At 35.2% G+C, this 23,900-nt stretch overlaps 1 long non-coding RNA gene across 1 annotated transcript; it reads left to right on the top strand.

The window, feature by feature from the left end:
* The first annotated feature begins 7,034 nt into the window (after nt 1–7,034).
* On the top strand, nt 7,035–21,603 carry LOC140001890 (uncharacterized). The gene is made up of 4 exons (XR_011807600.1): nt 7,035–7,121; nt 14,123–14,230; nt 21,255–21,340; nt 21,464–21,603. It is a non-coding gene; the product is annotated as an uncharacterized lncRNA (long non-coding RNA).
* Nucleotides 21,604–23,900: the final 2,297 nt, after the last annotated feature.

Here is a 23,900-nt window from a genome sequence, read left to right as displayed (position 1 = left end):
CTGTAGTTACTACTATTGCAAACAGTCTAGTAAAATCAAAGAGACTATTCAATATACTTCCATTTTATCTGTTTTTCTTTCCTGATTTACTACTGCTTTCCCATATTTGGTCAGATTTCTAAAACTTGATGTTAACTTGTGATGAAACTAAATCTAAACTTACAGGTTTCTGTTCAACATGTTAAGTTTTTTTTTTTTTTTGTGTTCATACTTTAAATGTTATTGACATGTTTTATAATATGGTTCATTTGAAATTATATTTTCTACTTTTATCTCCATCTTTTCTTTTTCATCTATTTATCTGTCTATCTAATCTATCTATCTATCTATCTATCTATCTATCTATCTATCTATCTATCTATCTATCTCTGTATTTATTTAATTTCCAGTCTTGGTGTTGTGATTCTCTATTTGTTCATATTTGCCTCAAACATTTTATTTGCAAGATTAGAAGGTTAGATGAGAAAATGAGAAAATATTCCATACTTCATAGCTTAACCTGCTTCTCCCTTTTTGATACTCCTGTCCCAAATAGTCTATTTCTAACTTTCTGTTCTCTGCTTTTAAAATTGTGTTCATTTTGATAATATGATATTTATAGGGAGAAAAAGAAAAGAAAAAGAAAAAGAAAAAGAAAAAAGAAAAGAAAAGAAAAGAAAAGAAAAGAAAAGAAAAGAAAAGAAAAGAAAAGAAAAGAAAAGAAAAGAAAAGAAAAGAAAAGAAAAGAAAAGAAAAGAAAAGAAAAGAAAAGAAAAGAAAAGAAAAGAAAAGAAAATTTGTTTTTCTTTGAAGAATCAAATAATTGGCACCCATCATATTGAACTTCATCACAAACCACTTTCAATTTTTAAGGAAAGGGAAACCATTATATATGGAGAGCTGTGAGTTTTAATTTGTGTTTGAAATTACCTTCAGAAACCTTACTCTCAATTCATGTGCAATCAAGAATGCTCTTGGAAGCAGCAGAAATCATATCTGCATATATGTAGATGTATAAATGCATCTACAAAGATGCATTTTAAATTTTATCATAGTTTCCAGAAGACCAGTCATGGCTGAGTTCCTGTTACACTTAGCAGTATAGAAATTGTAATGAAAATGACAATGTCTACTACAAAGGATTCTTTTTGTATAAATGCCATTTTGCATTCTTCTCATTCCTTATGTTGTGATTGAAAGACCATGTAGTTTTGACTCCTCAAGTCATATAAAAATGGCAAAGCATCAACCCTTGCAAGAGCACTTCATAGTTTTGTCAGCATAGGTTGTGGGATAAAATAGTGAATTGTCATCTGTTTTTAGTTAATACAGAAATTCTGATCACAAACATCCAAAATAATAAAGGAATTGGCAGGCAGCACATAGGTTAGAAGACTGATTAGGGTCCGACAAGAAGTAAGGGCAAAACTTCCACCGAGACTCACAATCTGCATGTCTGCATCAGGCTGCCTATGCATGACCTATAGTGTCTTGAGGCGTAACTGTTGGAATCTTACAGAATTTTATGGGATCCTCTTACCTGCCTGAAGCTGGCAATGTAACAACTTTGCCAGACATAATATGTGCATAATGATGGACCCATGGTGACCAGGCATGACTCATTTAGCTAGACTGAAAAATAACTCATCTTTGGTTTTATACAAAATGACATTTTGATATCCTGTACTCTGCAGCTGGAAGCTATTCCCAAGTCTGTCTTTGAAGTCTTATTTCTTGTCCAGCCAGTTGGTTTAGGTGCAAACTTGGTCTCCAGCACAGTCTTGGTAATTCAGATCTGGCTTTCAGAATAAAGCTAATGATTCATATGTGAATGAGACTGTAGGGTAGATATATACAGCTGAGGAGATCTCTTATGAAATGTCTTCTGATTTTTCGTTACATCTAATTTCCACTGACTTTTTTTTTTTCTCTCCAATTAGCATTAGGCAGTAAGGATGTTATTTTAAAATAATAATAATAATAACAACAATAATACTTTTTCACTCCTCAGTATGTGTGTATATATAGAAACTAAGAAAATCAGATACGTGATTTATTGGTAGGAACACTTAAATGTAAACTAAGTGTTTTTGACTAGAAGGTGTAGTAGGTTTATGTTGCAAGGTTTTGGTAGCAGAGGGGACATAGGGGTAGCTTATGTGAAAAGAATCTGCCACACGTTAGATAAGGGCCCCACTGCTGGCCAGAGCTGAGCCAATAAGCAATGTTGGTTGTGCCTCTGTGAGATCAGAATTAAGAAAAAAAAATAAAAAATAAAAAATAAATAATAATAAAAAAAAGCTGGGGAACAGCATCTGGGAGAGAAAGGAGTAAGAAACAGCCCTGAAGACACCAAGGTCAGTGAAGAAGGAGGGCAGGAGGTGCTCCAAGCATGCAGCAGAAGTTCCCCTGTAGCCTGTGGAGCAGGCTGTCTCCCCCTGCAGCCCATGGGTCCCACACGGAGCAGATCTCCATGCTGCAGCCCATGGATAAGACCATGGTGGAGCAGGTGGACCTGCACTTGCTGCGGCCTGTGGAGGACCCCTGCAGGAGCAGATTCCAGGCCAGACCTGTAGGCTATGGAGAGGAGCCCACACAGGAGCATGGGATCTAGGGGGAGCTGCCGCCCATGGGGGACCCAGGTTGGAGCAGTATGCTCTTGATGGATGGATGGACCCTGTGGTATGGACCCATATGTGGAGCAGTTCTGGAAGAGCTGCTGCTTGTGGGAAGCCCACACAGGATCAGTTTGGGAAGGACAGCATCCCGTTGGAGGGACTCTATATTGGAGCAGAGTCAGAGAGTGACCAAGAAGAAGTGGAGATGAAACGTTAGGGACCGACCTCCATTCCCCCAGTCCTCTGAGCCACTCAGGAGGGAGGAGGTGGAAGAGGGTGGATGAAGGGGAACGTGTTTTTGGTTTCTTTCCTTTCTCACTTCTCTGGCTTGTTACTAATAAGCAATAAATCTTAACTCTCTCCCTACTCTGAGTCTGTTTTGCCTGTCATGAGAACTGTTGAGCAATCTTCCTGTCCTTATCTCAAACCTTTATCCCTTTGCATCATATTTTCTCCTCCTTCCCCTTTGAGGTGGGGGGGGAGGGAGGGGGGGATGGAGCAGCTGTGCTGGAGTTTGGCTGCCCACCCAAGTAAAAGTTGTCGGCTGAATATGAGCCAGCAGTGTGCTCAGGTGGCCAAGAAGGCCAACGGCATCCTGGCTTGTATCAGAAACACTGTGACCAGCAGGGCTAGGGAGGTGATCGTCCCCCTGTACTCGGCTCTGGTGAGGCCGCACCTCGAGTACTGTGTTCAGTTTTGGGCCCCTCACTACAAGAAGGACATCGAGGTGCTTGAGCGGGTCCAAAGAAGGGCGACGAAGCTGGTGAGGGGCCTGGAGAACAAGTCCTACGAGGAGCGGCTGAGGGAGCTGGGCTTGTTCAGCCTGGAGAAGAGGAGGCTCAGGGGCGACCTTATCGCTCTCTACAGGTACCTTAAAGGAGGCTGTAGAGAGGTGGGGGTTGGCCTGTTCTCCCACATGCCTGGTGACAGGACGAGGGGGAATGGGCTTAAGTTGCGCCAGGGGAGTTTTAGGTTAGATGTTAGGAAGAGCTTCTTTACTGAAAGGGTTGTGAGGCATTGGAACAGGCTGCCCAGGGAGGTGGTGGAGTCACCATCCCTGGAAGTCTTCAAAAGACGTTTAGATGTAGAGCTTAGGGATATGGTTTAGTGGGGACTGTTCGTGTTAGGTTAGAGGTTGGACTCGATGATCTTGAGGTCTCTTCCAACCTAGAAATTCTGTGATTCTGTGAAAACCACCATAGAAGGCCAGAGGCACAATATTATTAAAGAAATGGTAACTTTTTGTTGGACTAAGAAGACCAAGTCCCCAAACCTTTTGAATCTGGAATTTTAAGAAGTCTCATAAATAAATAAATAGATAAATAAAAGAAGATTCAAAGATTAGAAGTACACTAATCTAATGTTTTTCAATATTTTCTACAGCTCAACTAAGGCCTGTGGCTGAAGCAATACTTTGAATCTTACATTCCCTTTCTAGATTGTATTTTGATTTTTTTTTTTATTATTATTATTATTTTCTGTACCACAGTGTGAAGGAAAATAGAGCTTTTATCTTTTATTTAAATTTAATGAGAAGTATATTACTTTACTAGGGAAGGATATCAGCAGAAAATCTTTTCCTTTAGAAAAGGAAAGGCACATTTGTAAGGAGATTTGATTTTCAGTTCTGGGTCTTCCTGGTTTGCTAGGCAACTTTTGACAAGTTATTTAGAATGCTACTGCTGAAGTTCTTGCATTTTTATGCTATAAAGATATTTGTGAAGTAACCTCTTAAACGTGCGTTACATGATTTAATTAAAATCTAAATTGTGATATCAAAACTTCAAGATGATAACATGTAATTTTGAGAGGTTCCTTCCTGGTTCCTTTCTACATATCTTTCATTCAGTTCAGAGCTGGTGAAAAGATATTGTCTATCTAAAATGTTCAGACACTGTATGTTTGGTACTTTCAAAAAATAGCTCTCCATCTGGACATGAAGCAAATAGTCTTCTCTATAAAGACTCAGTCTTGAAATATGCATAGCACTTCCTGCAACACTCCTTTCATTTTTGTCTAGAAGTGTACGGCTTTTCCCACAGACTGTCTACATCAGTACCTTCCTGAAACTCTGAATAGGAAACAAACCAATTTAAATTAAAATATATTTGCAACAGTTCATTACTCCAGAAAGATGGGTAGGTTGTTCTTTCCATAGGATTTGCTTGTTAGAATTTCTACTGCTATATACTATAGTATCCTATTTGGCACATACCAAAAGGATGCCCAAGTTCTTCATTCACTCATCAAAAAATTGATAGATCATCACAAGTTCAACAGACCATTTTGTCTGTATGGAAATATAGAATGAATAGCAAAGAAAGGTAGGAAAAGTATACGGTCCTCAGCTGATATGGAATCACGACATGTGAGTGAACTTGGTTACTTCAAAACAGGCATAATGGCATTTACAGACCAGACAAGCCTAACACAAGAGATTCACCAGTCTCTTAAGATTTAATAGAACTCATATTCTTTTACTAAATTTCATCATGAGTTTCCAGTTTTCCTGAAGTTAGGATCATAACCCCTAGCTATGACAAAGGTGAGAAGATGTCCATGAATAAAGTCCATTAGAATCTGGAATGTCTGATTGTATTGCACTGAAAATATAAAATAAAATAAAATAAAATAAAATAAAATAAAATAAAATAAAATAAAATAAAATAAAATAAAATAAAATACTAGCATAGCTCTAGGAAAGATTTATTCTTAATGATTTCAAAGAATTTCATATAATTGTATACCTTTTTGTTAGTTGCTACATTCATAAAAAAATAAGAAACTTGAACTGTATTCCACATCTGCACAGGTTTTTTTTGTTTTATTTTACCTTAAATATGTTCACTGAATGACCCCAAAATTAAAAAATGTAGCCATAAAACTTCTCATCATCATTCATAATGCTTTTGTTCATTTTATCAAGCAATCTAGTGTCAAATGCCTGAAAATTATTGTTTTCTAGTTTATTGACAAAAAAAAAAAAAAAAAAGTTTTTAATTAGTCGAACAAATGAAGGGAAGAAAGTGCCGGAAAACAATTTTCAAAATACTATAATCATCTTGGCTTTCCCTGTTCTTATTAATCCTGATGCTCTTCTTATTTATTATTTTTTTTCTCTCTCTTTTTTTTTTTTGTTGTTTTAAGATTATACTTTTTTTAAAAAATCAATGTATTACTCACATTTATTTATTTTCAGTTTTCTTTTCATGTTTATTTCCTTTATTAATCTTTTTATTAAATACTAATCCATGTTTGGTCATCTATAACCTTCTTGATCATAGAAGGCAGCTACAATATAAGAAAGATATCAAACTATCAGAGATCATCCAAAGGAAAGCAACAAAGGTGATAAAGGGTTTAGAAAGGAAGATTTCTGAGATGTTCCTGAAGACACTTGGTTTGTTCAGCCTAGAGAAGAGGAAACTGTGGGGAGACCTTTTGGTAGCCTAAAGCTTCCTCAGAAGGGAAAGCAGAGCAGGAGGTGCTGATCTCTTATCTCTTGTGACCAGCATGAAACTGGGACAGGAGAGGCTGAGATTGGATATTAGAAAATGTTCTTTACTGATTGGGTGGTAGAGCACTGGAAAATGTTCCTCAGGGAAGTGGTCAAGGCACCAATCTTTCTGGAGTTCAAGAAGCATTTGGAAACTACTCTCAGACATAAGGTTTAATTTTTATATAGCCCCATGTGATTTTTTTTCAAATCATTGAAATGGCAAAGGAATTAGGGCTTTCAAATCAAGACCATATTTTATTTTTTTCAAAGTGCTTTTATTCTTATTGAAGATTTCATCTTCATAATCTTTCTAAAATAATTTACTTTTTTGCACTTCTCATAAACCTGAGTTCATCCATGAACAATATAAAACACTCAAGTATATTTATATGCAGTTTAAGAGTTTTTGCCTTATGCTTCCTAATTAAATACTAGTTATTCATAGAACTCTAGACAGGAAATCAAGGCATTCCTATACATTTAGTTACTGATTTCTACTAAAGAAATTGAGGAAGTTTAGATCTCCACTTGGAGAGATCAGTAGTTGGGCTCTCCCAGAAGAACAATAACAGCAGTATTTTTTATTATTGTGTTATATTAATATTTAAAATATGCTTGGGATTTTTTCCTCAAGAGAATCATTTGAGGGAAAAGACTCAATCTTCCATTATAAAAAGTCCTGGAAAATTTAATAAGGAGTGGGGAAAAAAAAGTGGACAATTATAAAATACACTGGAAAATCACATCCATTTTATGCCATGTTTGGGCCCTTCAGATCTTTAGCAGGACATAAAAGGAAGGTATTGCCCATGTAATTCTACAGAGTTTGCAGTAGAAGAACACAGTTTGTCTGCAGTGTTTAGAAACCTTGGTTCAGAACCACTAGCTTTGGAGATACAGTATTGTGAGGTCAGAAAATCTTTCCCCTAAGTGCATTCCATGGCAGAGTGGTGTTTAACTTGACCAACAGAAGCAAACAGAAGGCAGTCAAGACTGTGGCCAGGAGATGTGTGTTGCAATCTGTGGTATTATTATTATTTTATCATACATTTTTTATCTTTCTCTGTGGGTAATTTAATCTCCAGCTATTTTCTTCGTTCAGTACAAGCACAAACATTACAGACACCTGCTACAAGTAAATACAAATGAAAAGCACCATTTGCATTTTCATTACCATAGATATTTTGTTTTCATTAAATGTACACCAATGACCAATCTACACTAAGTGGTTGATGGCAATTACTTCTGAGATTAGAAAAAGATGTTATTACACTAGTGAACTTCATTAGCTTTATCTGCATGAATTATAAAGTAACTAAAATCTTAGAGAAACTTAGAAAGGAATATATTTACTTGGGGTTGAATTAAAATCATTTCAGTGTTATGCCATAATAAATTATATCCTTTCAAGTAAGTCAGTAAAATATGGGAAGACTGCTTGATCTATTTTGTATGTGTTATATCTCCCCAAGTAACCAAACAGCGTGTCTTATTTACTAAATAAAGACACATAAGCAGCTGCTTTTGAATTGTTATTTTATGAATAACTTGCTTTAAAAATGCTTTAATCAATTCATCTCAATTTATAGTGTAAATACATCACGGTAGACTATGTGTACAAAGAAAAAACATTATTCTTTTTACCAAACAGATCTAAAAAGGTACTTACACTTAGCAGTTACAGCTACTATCTGCAGCCTTATCAGCAGTTTAGGGTGTGCCCTGTGCTGACATCTTACCCGGGCTCCAAATGCTCCGTATTCATCCTTCCCTTAGTAGTGCAGAAAATACTCTAAAACCTGCACATTCTGATTGTTGTTGTTGTTTTGATAATCAGAATTTCTAGATAATTCATTATGCATTTTAATGAACAAGGTTTCCTTAAAATGAAGCTTCAAATAGAATGTACCTTTTGTTGTTTTCTTTTTTTGTTTGTTTCTTTGTTTAGATTTGTTTTTAATAATAATAAGTACTCCCTCATTTTGGCCCCTTAATTTGCAGGTTAGGAAAGGAAAATTCCAGCTTCTAATCTTTATTCTAAGGACAACTTCAGCATATTTAGGTACTTTGGTGTAAAGACTATTTTTAGATTCAGCATATGGGGGACCCTCCTATAGGCTCAGATATTGGCTGGACTTCCCTGACTCCATGTGAAGACATGCCAGCAGGCTCTTATGAAGAGATGTGGGGAACAAGGCATGGGGCATGGCAGACTGGGGTCTGCAGAAGTACAGCTCCATAGTTCCTCAAACAGAGAAGTCTTCGCCAATCCCTGGCAAAGAGCCTGAACCTCAAGGCTGGGGTTCTTGCCTCTTCCTTAATCTGCTCCAAGGAATCTTTAATCACTTTATGGAAACAGATAATTATAATCAGCCTAATGTTGTGTAACATGACTTGAAAGCTTTAATACTTATGTGCTTGTTTGAAAGGTGTTGTACATTGAGAATACGAGTTTTTCTCTTATCCTCCCCACAATAAAGAAAGACACCAATAACAAAAAAGACTCCAATAGTTTTGGGGTCCATACAATCCAAGCGTTTATCTGCTTTTTGGCTCTCCCAGTAGTAGGAACAGGGAGCAGTCCCATCCTGCAGCCATCTGATCCAGGGAACTTCTGACACCTCTTGACTTTGTCCCAGTTACCTGTTGCAGTGTAGGACAAGGAATCAGAATAATTCACTGAGGTCTCTCCCATAATGTTTTGGCCTTGAAGTGTTGTTACTCGTCTGTTTTTATAAACTTTCTGGTTACAGGCAGTTCAAAGCAGCAGGGGATAGTGAGGGCAGAACGCCTTTACAAAGACACTTCTGGCTCTTTTCTATTCATACAGTTTATATCATGCTTATCACAATGGCATCTAAGTACTTTTCAGTATTAAAGATGACAATTACACTGATGTTTTTTCTAAACCTTTTGAAGCCTGCCACCAGTTGGCACAGCATCCTCTCAGCTGTTAGATATGGGCTATGAGATTATCAATAATTTCAGAGACAGAGAAACCAGCAGTGTTTCAGCCCAGGGACTACCCAAATGCATATCCTTTTAGCCAGTGCATTGGTCTGCAATTATAAGATTTTATCTCAGAATGCTTCTACATGACAATTTTAATTGTTGTCAGAAATCTGGTATGTGTGGATGCAGATGAATTACGCTGTTACACTTTACAAGACAGCAGACAACAGTAGGATAAAGTGGGTGAAAATGTCAGATCCCTGTGGAAAATTTATGAGGGTATGAAGATGCTTTATGATTATATACTATTATTTGAATGCAAACAAAATATACATGATAGGACTTTATTATTCTCTTCATTACGTTTGTCTATTGAAAATTACTAAAAAAAATAGGAAGTTATTTGAAGCCTGTTAGCCATTTTATCAAATTTTGCTCCACACATGTTAAACAAATTTATCTTTGGAGAAAGTGAACCTTTTCATGAAGAAAACAAAGAGAATTTTTCCTTCATTAGTTTCCTGGTGTATCCATCATCCCCGTACCTCAGTGACAGTATTCCAGTGACATTTAAAAAGCGCATTTTGAAAAAAATATCTGTTAATGAAAATGCTGATTTCCAAATGCTATCCCTGCGAGATTCTGAAATGTGTAGCTATAGACTGGAGAAGTTTGCCTTGCTATATAAATTTATGTATGAGAGAATTCAAAAATCTGCCTTCAAAAATAATAAGGATCCAGAAAATGACAATTTAACCTTCTCCACTCAGCAGGCTATGGACACATGAAGAAAGTAGGGGTTTAGTGGACTGTTGTCTCAGCTGATATAAATTTGCATGGCTTCATGAAGTAACACTTATTTTCAAGATCTGATAACCTTCAGCATGTAGTTAATATTAGATATCCCATTCCAGCCTATCAAAACTATAAGCTTACATTAATTCCCCCCCATCAAATAAATAAATAAATAAATAAATAAATAAATAAATAAAATAAATAAATAAAGCACTCCAAATGGTAACATAAGCAAGATCTCTTATATTGTTAATTATATATAAAATAGGAACATTGGACACACCAATAAAAGTGTTTCTTAGGACTTTCAAAACCCAGATAGGGTCCTTGATCCTTGAATTTCAGACATCTCTCTCTTCATCACCACTCCCTCTCACCATGATAGGTCAAAGCTTACTGACAGTGTCTATGAAATAACATCAGCCGGCTCCCTCAGCACTCATGGGTGTATTCTATCAGGTATCATGCACTTATGGGCAGGCATCCAATTTGCTTATGAATCTATTTGCTTAACCTCACTTACTTTATTATTTATTTATTTATTTATTTATTTTGTGACCAAATGTTTCTGTGTTCTGTTATGGGAGAAAGACTATCTGTACAACTAAGAGAATGTACACATCCAGAGAAAAATCCTATTATTTTATTTTGTTATTATTATTATTATTATTATTATTATTATTATTATTATTATTATTATTATTTATTTTAATGAAAAAATCCTATTTTTCATTATTTGTCTGGGAAGCGATATGACACATGCTATCCCTAAAATAGGATATCCCTAAATTTCCCTAAGAAATTCAGCTTTCTGAGTACTTTGCATATGCTTACATTATTGGTAATAGCATGGTTTTCAAAAATGCCCACAATCCTCCTCTTCCCCAAAAGTAATGCATTGATCTACCATTTTTTAATCTGAAATAATGAGCAGTTGATGTCCAGTTAAGGTTTGAAAAAATATTAATGTTATATTGTTAGGGATGATTGGTGTACATTTGTACATACATTTGGCATGTTCTGATGAATAAGCCCTTTATCACTACAATTGTCTAAGCTCTTCCTGTTTCCCTAAGCATCCCTAATGTCTTTAGGAGTGCAAGGACAAAATTTTGACTAAACAGAAAATGTAGCTATCTTTTTCATCTGTACTTTTTTTTTTCGAAGATAGTAGTTGTCGACACGGGAAAAAACATATTTTTGATATTCTCTTTTATTTATAAAGGAATATAAATATTTTGATTGTTATTGAATATTGTCAAAGAAAACTTTAATATACTGCTATTTTAATGCTTCTATAAAGTAGATAAATGTACTGAATATATACTAGAAATATGTACTATACTTTTTTCTATTTTTTCTATTTTTCTATTCCTCCGTGCTGTCCAGTGTTTGAAATTTAGTTTCCTTACTTTTGTTCTAGTAGGGCATTTTTTGCTATTTTTATATTTAAATTCTATTTTGATTCTATTTTAATTATATTTTATATTTTAATATATAATTTGTTTTGTTTTGTTTTTGTTTGTTTGTTTTGTTTTGTTTTGTTCTTTTTCTTAATACTGCCAAGATTCCTCTCAAAAGAAGAGGTGCAGAGCTGGTGCCCTGAGACATTTTTGTTTAAATTATAGTGTATTTTATTTTATTTTGCAAATTAGAAATTGATTAAAATATTTAAAGAATGACAAAAGGAAAACAGTACGAAAAGCCCAGATAATTCTCTCTCTACATCAATATGTACATGTAGCACTATTTTAGCAATATATTGTGAGGAGTATTAGCATAGTGATTTTCTTCAATTTAAAATAGTCGTATATGAGATATACATAAACAGAATACTTCATGTATGTTTTTGCTGAAGTATGTATAGTTATAACAGGCATACACTCTCAGAAATACACATTTCATATTCAGACAGTAAGGGTACCATAGCTCAGGTTAGCTACACAAATAGAAAATGTATAACCCTTCAGCAACAGGAATCCAAGAGCACTAAACAATCCCCCCCCCCAAACCCCCAAAGATCCTAGTTTTCAGAGACTAGTCTGGACTTCATATAAATGTTGGCATAGCCAAGCAGTCAAAAGAGGTGATTCTTCTGATATATTTACAGAATCACAGAATTTCTAGGTTGGAAGAGACCTCAAGATCATCGAGTCCAACCTCTGACCTAACGCTAACAGTCCCCACTAAACCATATCCCTAAGCTCTACATCTAAACATCTTTTAAAGACTTCCAGGGATGGTGACTCCACCACTTCCCTGGGCAGCCTGTTCCAATGTCTAACAACCCTTTCGGTAAAGAAGTTCTTCCTAACATCCAACCTAAAACTCCCCTGGCGCAACTTAAGCACTTAAGCCCCCTTGTCCTGTCACCAGGCACGTGGGAGAATAGACCAACCCCCACCTCGCTACAGCCTCCTTTAAGGTATCTGCAAAGAGCAATAAGGTCACCCCTGAGCCTCCTTTTCTCCAGGCTGAACAAGCCCAGCTCCCTCAGCCGCTCCTCGTAGGACTTGTTCTCCAGGCCCCTCATCAGCTTCATCATCCTTCTCTGGACCCAAATTTGGTATTGGTATAGCCTCATCTTAAATATTGTCTGCAGATCTGGGCTCCATATTAGAAAAAGGATGCTTGAAAGCATCCAGAGGAGATGAACAAAGTTGGTGAAAGGTCTGGATGTCATGAGGAGAAGCTGAGGACACTTGTTCTGCCTAGTTTAAAGAAAAGGAGGCTAAGAGGTGACCTTATAGCTCTTTAGAACTTCTTGAGGAGGGGAAATGGAGAGGAAGATGCTGATTTCTTCTCTCTGGTAATCAATGAGAGGACATGCAGAAATAGCTGAAACAGTGGACGGTCAGACTGGATATTGGCAATTTATTATTTTATTTTTTTTATGGTGAGGGTGGTGGAACAATGGAACAGCGAGCTGGCTGGTGCCTCATGCCTGTCAGTGTTAAGGAGTTATTTGGACAATGTTCTCATCGGTATTCTTTAACTTTTGATTAGCCCTCAAGTAATCAGGTGGTTGAACCCTAAGATCTATGCAGGTCCCTTCTAAATGAACCATTTTAATTCTAATAATTCTATTTCTAGTTAAAATTAGTCTTCTCAATATCCTGTAATGTCTTCCTGAATTACACATATTAACTCCTTTCTAGACCTTAGGAGTTTTCTTAAACATTTAAACATCTCTATCATAATGAAGAAACACTGAAAATGTATAGCAATGTTGAACGGAAGCTGGGAATTTGTCTTGCTAAGTCTTTTATCGCTGTAGGTCCTAGGCTGGGAAAGATCGTGTCTCACAGAGATAAGAAGAAGAAGGCATATTTATTAATAATTTGTGTATTTTAAAAGGTTTATTTGCTTTCAGCTCCTTTGAAATAGTTTCTCACATTTAGTTTATGTACCCATGACAGTATTTTAACCCTTATGAGGCTAGGAAAGAATGCTTATGAAAACAGATTTGCTTGCAATTACAATGTTAGGTGCATAGGATTTTTTGACAGCATTTGTGTTCGCATAATCTATGTTGTTATTTTAACTTGAAGCTTATAGCTGGTACTCTTCTGTATCATTAAGAAATGCTGGGCAGAAGTGGTTTGACAGTTACAAAACAGATCCCAGAAAATGTGAAAAAGTGGGATTGTGCTGGAATGGACAGGTTAAAAGAGAAAAAACAAACAAACAAACAAAAAAAAAAAACATACAAAACAAAGAACCATAAATAAAGCATAATGTGGCTTTTTAGCGCAAAAATACTACAAAAACTGTTTCTTATATTTTTATTTTCCTTTCAGAAACACTTTGAAATGTAGCTTCATGAAAATTATTACAATAGTAAATTAAGTTTTTGAAAAAAAACTTTTAAAACTTTTAAAAGGCAATATTTCATGTAAATATTCATCTCTCAACAATAAAGAATTACTGTGTGCAGGTTTGGGCACCTCAGTATAAATAGGACATAAAGCTATTAGAGATTGTCCAAAGGAGGGTGACAAAGATGATGAAGGGCCTAGTGTGCGAGACATATGGAGGAGCAGCTGTGGTTACTTGGTTTGTTTGGCCTAGAGAAAAGATAGGGCAGGCCTCATGGCCTCCAGCTTGCTCAAGAAGAGAGAAGAGAGGCAGGCTCTTATCTCTTCTCTCTGGTGACCAGCAATAGGGCCTGACAGAACAGCATGAAGCTGCAACATTGGAGATTTAGGTTGACTATCAGAAAAAGGTTCTTCACTGAGAGAATTTACATACTCTGTTCTTATGTCTGTGTTTGCTGCAGTTCTGAAACCAAAACAAGAAACAGAAGGTTAATCGTTAAGTTAAGGAGCAACTATTGACCATTGGCTACTGTTCTACTGTGTCAACCAGCTTCCTAGCTTTTCTCCAGGTAATATGTTTGTATCTTCTCCACAGCATATTATTAATTACCTATTTTTGTCATATATGTTAAATTTTATACATAGAGTGTATATAAAAATATATATAAACACTAAAATAACAGCCATAAATCTGTAGAATTAATTATACATGTTTTGGAAATCAGTGTTTTTGTAGCCTGTTTTCTTCAGGCATTCTATAAAATTAGGAGTTACTTTGACTGAGGCCCAACTTCATCACATTCACCAAATGGCAGTTCAATATACGTGGGTTGCAGTACTACTGAAAACAGATATGAAGTTTATGGTAAAATAGAATATTTTAATGTTTCACAAAAGTCTGTCATTTGAAGAAAATTGCCTCATCTAAAAAAATATAAATGTTTTTGCTATCTATGTGGGAGAAACTTGTGAAATATCATTTGAGGAGAAAAGTAAATATTGTTGTTTAGACATATGTAGATCCTATTATTGTAGATGAAGGAAGAAAAATAATGGATCTGAGATGTCCAAGGAGCAAAACTGCTGGAATTCACCGTATTTGTTTACATGAGCTTCAATGCTATGAAAGAATAGATGTTGAAGTCCTCTCATTCATAAATCTGCCTTTTTGAGGGGTTTTCTAAATTCTTTAAGCTTAATCAATTTAATTTATCATAAGAGTTTTAAATGTATTATAAATACTTAATATGAGGTTTTCAACTTTGAAAGCTTTATTTTCACAGTATAAATAAAGCATGAAGGTGACCATACTAAACTCTCTTCCCCAAAACATGCTTTATCAGAATAAATAAATAAATATTCAAGCTTTCATTAATTTTAAGAAATACCTACTAGCTTGTTAGGAACTTTTATGAGACTGCAGTTCAGTATAAATCAGTATAAATCAGTGCAGTTCTGGAGGAACTATGCTGATTTATGTCATATGAAGTTATAGCCTATAGATTTACCCTTCTAGTGTCACTCTTGTAAATGTCATGTGCCTTCAATTTGCACAGAAATCGGAACAAGGTAAGACAAAGAAAGATCATATCAATTGCCCTAGTAGGCTGTGAAAATGAACTCCTGAGCCTATAGGCTATAATCCATGCTAATGAAAATATTATTTTAAAACATCTTGTGCACATGTCACACTATAGTTCAGAAGGTAAGACTGTGAGTCTATAAATCTGAATCCTATTTCTATCCAAGTCATTGATTTACTGCTTTTATAGTAAACAGAATTTATATTTTAACAGTATAAAAGTCCTGGTCATCTCATCCGGGTGGCTACAGCTCCCTTTCGCTTTTAACAGAAATGTTACTAGGTTATATTGTCCCAAGTCTCCCCTTGTGTGGCATGAAGCTGTATGCTAGAGCTTGGTATATTGTTATAGGTCTCACTTAAAGACATAGTTTCAATGAATTTAGGGAAATCCGTTCATTTGTTTGTCTTACGAGTTTGAGTTCATGACCATAGACTATGAATAATTTCCTCAGTCTATATGTTTTGACATTCTCAATCAAAAGATTGATTAATGGTCTAAATGGTCTTGGCTAAGAGCTCTTTAACCTCTTATAAAATAAAAATGCTACTGCATAATTATTTTAAGTGGAGCTAACTGCATAGGTACAGCAATAACATATCCTGAACATTTTATTGTTTTCTGTGTGTTAAAAAAGATGTGCACATTTACCAATTCTGATTTGCTTTGTGCAACTGCTCTTCCTTACTAACAGGAATGTTAATTGTACAAATTTTAAGGGAAAAAAAAAAAAAAAGATAAAATAATAATTTTCAGAAATTGAATTAATGTTCATAAATACTCACTGGGGAAACCTATTTTAAAAGGAATACATAAATTCCATACAAGGCTACAAGTACACAATTTGTTCAAATCAAACAACAAAACTGAAGTGTTGGACTCAGGTTGTTCATGTTCATTAATTGATTCATAGCATTAAAATTGAACATAACTTTTTCTACCCTTTGTTTGCCATATATTTGATCTACGTGCACACCATTATATAAGCTGTCTGACCCATGTTAAACCTTGTTATGTTGTAACATCACATATGTTCTAGGTGGAATTGTCTGAAAAAATATATAAATATGCTGTAAGTATGGTTGCACAGGCTGTCATATTGAGGGTGAAATACATGGATAGAAATAGGGAATTCTAGATTTATCACGTAAAACTGCTGGTATGTCACAGTCATAATACATTACTGCAAGCCAAATTCTTGTCTCTTTGAAGTCAAAGACAAAGTATTTGTCATAATGAAAGAACATGAATCACAATTTTGAATATGTGAGCAAGTTCAGTTGAGAAGTGGTGGTATTACCCAGCTGGGCAGCTGAGCACCACAACTGTTCTCTCACTCCTCCTCCTCAAAGAAAAAGCGGGAGCAAATACGATGGAAAGGGCTCAAGGGTTGAGATAAGGATGGGGAGATCACTCTTCGATTATTGTCACAGGCAAAACAGACACAACATAGTCTACAATTGATGAGAGTTATTTTCAAAAATAAAATAAAATTAATAAATTTTATTAGCTATTACTAACAAGCTAGAAAAAAAAAAAAAAAAAAAAAAAAAAAAAAAAAAGATAGGTAGACAGATAGATAGGTAGATAAAAATAAAACATCTTCCCTCCCACCCTCTTCTACCTCTTCCCCCTGAGCGGCACAGGGAAACTGGGGAATGGGGACTGCGATCAGTCTATAGCACTTCGTCTCTGCCACTCCTTCATGGTCACTCTCCACCCCTGCTCCATGTGGGGTCCCTCCCATGGGATGCTGTCCTTCCCAAACTGATCCTGCGTGCGTTTCCCATGGGCAGCAACTCTTCAAGAAATGCTCCAGTGAGTCCATACCACAGGGTCCATCTGTCAGGAGCAAACTGCTCCAACACAGGTCCCTGTGGCAGCTTCCCCTGCTCCTGTGTGGGCTCCTCTCCACGGGCAGCAGCTCTGGCCTGGGGCCTTTCCATGGGCCGCAGCCTCCTCCAGACCACCTCCACCTGCTCCACCGGGGGCTCCTCCATGGGCTGCAGCATGGAGATCTGCTCCATGTGGGACCCATGGGCTGCAGGGGAACAGCCTGCTCCACCAGGGGCCTCTCCACAGGGTACAGGGGAACTTCTGCTGTGTGCCTGGAGCACCTCCCGCCCTCCTTCTTCACTGACCTTGGTGTCTGCAGGGCTGTTTGTCTCCACTCTCTCTCTCCCAGCTGCTGTTGTGCAGCAGTTTTTTTCCCTTTCTTAAATATGCCCTCACTCAGGTACAAACACCATTGCTTATTGTCTGGGCTCTGGCCAGCAGTGGGTCCCTTTGGAGACGGCAGAAACTGGCCCTTACCTAGCATGAGGCAGCTTCTGGATTCTTCTCATAGAGGCAACCTGTGCAGCCCCCCACCCCCAAAACCCAATGGAAACATGGAAACCCAATACAGAAGAAAACAAAGCTTCAAACTTTGACATATTTTTACTTAGGATAAATGTCAAAAATGCTTATTTCTGACTCATTGAAATATTTTTCTGACATTTTAATTGATTTTTATGTTTCTGAAAATAAAGAAAATCTTTTACACTTCTTAAACTTAACTCAAATAAGATTGTTGAGAAAACATACAATCTAATTTCATTGGTATTACAGACACTCTTTCTCATTATAAAGTTCAAAGCACTTCAGATAATTTTAATGAAGGTGATTGATAGTCATATTGAAAATGTCAGCATGAACATTTGTATTTGTTATTAAAAATAAATATTACAATTGAAAAATAATTTTATGTATTGCCAGTGAGATCTATTTTGAAAAGATTAAAAATATTTATTGTTACAATTGTTGAACTCCTTCATGTGAGACCAACAACTCCTTGTGTTAGCTATTATAAAAATACTGAATAAGATTACAATTACATTACAATTTATGTTCTTGAAACAAAAGTCAGTAAGAGTAAAGCAGTTAAATTGTATTACTCTGAAATCTTTACCTAGCTTGGGAGAGTCAGAAACAGAGAATGTGGTAGAATGTAGCCTGATAATCAATGAGGTTACTCTTAATCAGTGAGGTTACTCTTAATTTTTTATTTCCTTGATTATTATTTCCAGCATAGATAAACCTTTTTTATTATTATTTTATGTTGTTCTCACTATTTAACTATCAATTATCTACAAACAGTTCATTTTACATTACTCATTGCTTTGAATGTTATAAAATACCATGTCATTTTTTATAAAAGATATTTCAAAGCAGCCTTGAAATAACATAGTTCTGATGGTTTACAACTGATGAGAGTTATTTTCAAAAATAAAATAAAATAAAATAAAATAAAATAAAATAAAATAAAATAAAATAAAATAAAATAAAATATAGCATGTTAGTGTAGTTTGGGTGAACATTTAAACATTCCTTTAATTTTGGTAAGTGACATTACTTAAAAAAAAAAAAAAAAGTGACTGAATAAACACATTTCATTTTGTATAATTTTGGAATCACCTGAATAACAACAGCATAAGAATAAAAGGTGACTATAGTTGGATCCAAATATGGAATAAAATCTCAATCACATCCAAACCAAATATATATTTTTTTTCAAATCTTTCTCACTCACTTCATACTCATTTATGCAACAGACCTCATCAGTTCTTCATCTCTAAGCTCTCATCTCTATCACAGATGTCTTTGACTGAAAGTGCCTACTATTTCATTATTATTTCCTAAACCCATTCAATTTGTGCAAATAAGTTTTGTTGACATAATATTTTAAATAACAATGACCAATAACAGATTTAGATGAAATAAAAATACTACTTTCCATAGAATTTAGGTTCTGGTCCTACAGCACGTAAAACTGAGAACAAATGGTTGCTCTAATAAAAGGCTTGACAGAATTCTTATTTAGAAAGTCCATTATTTTCCCATTGGGAAGAAGCTGTATGCTTGAAAATGTTTTTTTCAAAGCATTTTTTTCATTTTTTTTTTTTTTCAAATTCTGACCGAATGTCAGAAATTTAGTCTTTTGTTGTTGTTGATGGTGGTGGTGGTGGTGTTTTTTTTGATTCTTGTATTCATTTTAGAATCTCTTTAATGTAAGAGTTATCATTTATTATATGACCAACAAATTCTAGGAAAGTGCAGTCTAAACAAATGAGTATTCGGTTGCTACTGCAATATTAAAATTGCATAATAAGAAATATTTATTTTATTTTATTTTATTTTATTTAAGAAGAAAGGACATTTTATTTCCTCAGGCCTTAATTAAGTTGTATTTAACTAAGTTGTGTTTAAGACCTGAATCTATTGTCTTTGACATTAAGCCTGAAGTACTGAAGGATACCGAAAGGAGACTATCTTATATATATATATGAGTCATCTTTTCCTCTGGACTGGGTACATACAAATACAAAGTTACAAATATATACAAAGAACTCTGCATAGCATGTTCAGTAGTCATATCTTTCTTACTGACATGACAAATCCTCTGCACATTCATAGGTCAACTCCACCTATAGAAACTCCAGCACAAACAGTAGCCAGTCCTTTCCTTTTCATCTATGAGGTGTCCTTCAGACCAAATTACTTTCCTTAAAAGTATATTGCAGGGGCAGTTCTTGTGCCCTGATCTAGATGATTATGTAGATGTACAGACAAAGAAACGCTACTCACCATTTACAGCTGTCTGAAATGCTACATAAATATGTATGGATCAAGTCACATTACAGACCCTGGTCAGAGAATCAATTACATATTTGAGTGGTAAAACAGCTGAATATGTGTTCCTAAGTTTTTCACTGTACATTCCAGAATTGCCAATTTACTTTGCTTTTTATGATCTCAAAGAGAGACTGGGCTCATGCAGAGAAAGCAATTCTGATAAATACACACTTCTCAAACTGCACTGCCTTATAAGCCATCAAAGCAATTTGAAAATCAATTTAATGTTTGACAGGGAGCCAGTCTATTCCCTTCAGGATACAAGTGACATGCTGAGGCCACTTAGTGAGAGGAAAATTCTGACGGTGCCATTTTGCCCAAGCGGGAGTATTTGCAATATTTTCTCAGAAAGATCATAAAATCAAATATGATAAGATTCTAACCTAGAGGTTAAAGTTCAAAATATTGGCTGCAGCTTTAACATGTACCCTCAACTGGAGCAGCTGGTTTCTGAGTAGATGATATCATTACATTTTCTTTTTGTTTTCCCCTACAGATATGATAGGACTGTTGATGTACTCATGAAGTACTCATGAGTTCCCAGGCATTTTTTATTAAGCAACAGATATTAAAAAACTAGAGAGTTATGAGAAAAAAAAAATATTTTTTTGTTGGAGTCATTCACTGCATAGATACTTTAAAAGCATTTCTACAGAGATGACTTAAAAGATTAATTCTTGAGAACAAGACTTGGTTTTATTTATTTATTTATTTATTTATTTATTTTAATCTGTAAAGATGTGTATCAGATTATTTCATTTCATTAAATATTTCCTATTGAAAGTTGTCATTTTGATTTTATGGACCATTTTGAACTGCTATTTTGAATTACATCAATGGAATTTTTCTAGATCCCAAGCAACTTTATATTTAAATTTATAATTTATATTTATAATTTTTAAATTTATAATTTATATTTATATAGTAACATTAAAATCAGTAACATTACATTGATTTACATGAAATGAGATATAGACCTATTGTTTGTGATTTTAGTTGAAAGACTAAATATTTTTGGAGATTTTTTAAAATTACAAATAAATAAATTGCAAAATTTTAAATTAGAATTTAAAAAATTAAAAATCAACAAAAATCTGAAAAATCTTTAAAATCTACAAACACTCGTATTGAAATTAAACTTAACTGTGGGTGACACTGCCAGGCTGGACAGTATTTATTGTAACCATCTGCAGGTAACAGGTAGGAATTCTGATAAATATTTTGAGGCATGAAACAGTCAAGGCGTTTGTCCAAGGTCACACAGGAAGGCTGCTGCAGAGCTAGGAATAAAAATTCTTCCTTACTCCAGCCTTACTAATATCTATCTTTTCACTAGGTCACTCTAATGCCACAAGATGGACTGCTTACCTGTTAAGAAACAAAACCAAGAAAATATCATTTTGGCATCAGCTGACAATGAGGGTGAGTAAAGAATTAGTGTGTCAGCTACTACTCTAACTTTTGTTTCAGCTAGACATGCAGCTAATGCCATATGAAATTCTGTTGATTTACTGATACATATTTTCTCCTATTTATTTCCTATAGTCAGAAGGGGCAAACTGACAAAGTGTGTTACTTTACCTGTGGTACCATTCTGCATTCTGCCAAAAAGAACGACCAATGAAGAAAGACAAAGATTTGCTATATAAATATAATATAAAGAAAAGAAGTCTTGATAATGATAATGAGATCTTACTTGTTCTTTGACTACAGATATTAGTTGGCTTTTAATGAGTGTTAATATGTATATATATTTTTTTTTTCTTTCACACAATTCCCAGTTTGCATGTGTCTGCTTACTCTTGCTTCTCCGTAATCTACAGCTGCTCACTCAGGTCAAGTTTGGGTCTGCAAATCAAATTATTGCTTTACTAAGTTTTACTGAACTGTCTGCTTTCACCTCTTTGTCTTTGTGCTAATGTGTTTTCAATGATTGTGTTAATTTAGGTGAGAAGTTACTCATTCTGCTCATGCCAATCAATGCTAGTTCTTCTGTGTAACTTTGCGTATATGCAGCCCAGTAATCAGTGGCAAATGAACAGATCTTAATATTAGACAAAAGTTAGTTAATACTATGACAGCTTAGAATTTCACATAAGGTAGGGGTCAACAAGAAGGCAAAATATTGGCAAATCATTTAAATGTGGAGTCATCTACAAAGGAAGAAAAAAATGTATTCATAAATGAAGCAGAGAATGAAAATATATAAGGTGGACTGTGCAGCTCAGAAACTATTTTTATAGCGCTCTAATGCAAATCAATAATCTGTTTCTTACCCATTCCCTTGTATTAAAAAAGAAACATGTACATATTCCATTGGGGAAAGTATATATGACGTGAAGCATCCTCAACATAACACAAACCAAAATATATTTTTATAAATATTTTCATATTATATAATGTAAAAAAAATAAAAATATACAGAGAGAGAGAGAGAGTATATATACATGTAGAGTATATGTATAAATACACTCTATATTATAGACATAATATACATTATGTCTATATATATATATACACTGTGTATAGTGTATATATATAGAGAGAAAGGGTACATATATATATAGAGAGTATATATATATAGAGAGAGTATACATAGAGCATAAGGTCAAATCATGAGATTCTGTTATGTACAGCATTATAGTACAAGAAGGCTCCACAAAGACAAATCTATGCAGTGGGATTTTTCATTTGCTATTTTCCATGGTAAAGAACAAGACTTTCTTGCAGATCTTTACATAGGAAACAGCACATGCTGTGCATAAATAAGGATGAGGTGAATAGGTCAACTTCCAATAAGAACTACAAGCTTAATCCTGTCGTGGGAGAGCAGAAGAGAATGCCAGTTGCCTTCGCCTGCTTGGCAATCAGTAGTTCTACAAGTAAGCCTGCAATTGTATTAACTGGAGAAGTCAAAGAAAGACCCCTGAGCAACTACAGCAACTGCTACTAATAACAGTAATTTTAATGCTGAAATGCTGGAGTGCTTACCTTTAGCCTTAAACTCAAGATACTTACTTTGTCATTTTCTTTGTTAATTTTTGGGCTATTGGTATTCAGTATGAAATTAAACCTGAAATGCAAGTAGTTAATGAGGAGATATTATTCAACAAGCACCAGAGCAATCATGTTTAGCCCATTTTTAATAAATCTTAAAAAAAGACAAGGATTAAAGGAAAAGGTGTGAACATGATCTGTTATTATGATTTACTGTCAAGAAGACTCTACATGACTGCTAATCATCTAGAAAATTATCAGTGTAGCAGGGACTTAAACTGAGGATCAAATCCTGACATTGCAAATGAGGAATTACAGTGGGAATGAACTGCAAGTTTAATACACAAAGGTATGTTACATCTAATGATGAAATTTTAACATCAGGTACCACCTTTGTCTGTGTTGTGGCTTAACCCCACCAGGCAGCTGAGCACCACACAGCCATTTATTCACTACTCCCAGGTGGGATGGGGGAGAAAATCAGCAAGGTAAAAGTGCAAGAACTCATGGGTTGGGATAAAGACAGTTTAACAGGTAAAGCAAAAGCCTTGTATGCAAACAAAACAAAACAAAACAAAAAAAAAAAAAAAAAAAACAAACAAACAAACAAAAAAAAAAGAATTTGTTCACTACTTCCTATTGGCAGACAGGTGTTCAGCCACTTCCAGGAAAGCAGGGACCATAATGTATCATGGTTTCTTTGGAAGACAAACACCATCACTTCCAGCTTCCCTGGCTCTCCTCCTCCTTTACTCAGATTTTATTACTGACCATGACACCATATGGTGTGATCCCTTTGGACTGCCTGGCCCAGCTGTCCTGGTTGTCCCCTCCCAGTTCCTGATGCATCCCCAGCCTCCTTGTTGGCTGGGCAGTTAGAGGAGCAGAAAAGGCCTTGGCTCTCTCTGTAAGCACTGCTCTGCAGCAGCTGAAACATTGGTGTGTTATCACCAGTATTTTCATCAAAAATCCAAACCACAGCATT

This window comes from Anas platyrhynchos, chromosome 2 (genome assembly GCF_047663525.1).
Source record: "Anas platyrhynchos isolate ZD024472 breed Pekin duck chromosome 2, IASCAAS_PekinDuck_T2T, whole genome shotgun sequence".
In the NCBI taxonomy this organism is placed as follows: Eukaryota; Metazoa; Chordata; class Aves; order Anseriformes; family Anatidae; genus Anas; species Anas platyrhynchos.
This window is presented reverse-complemented; position numbering and strand designations above follow the sequence as displayed.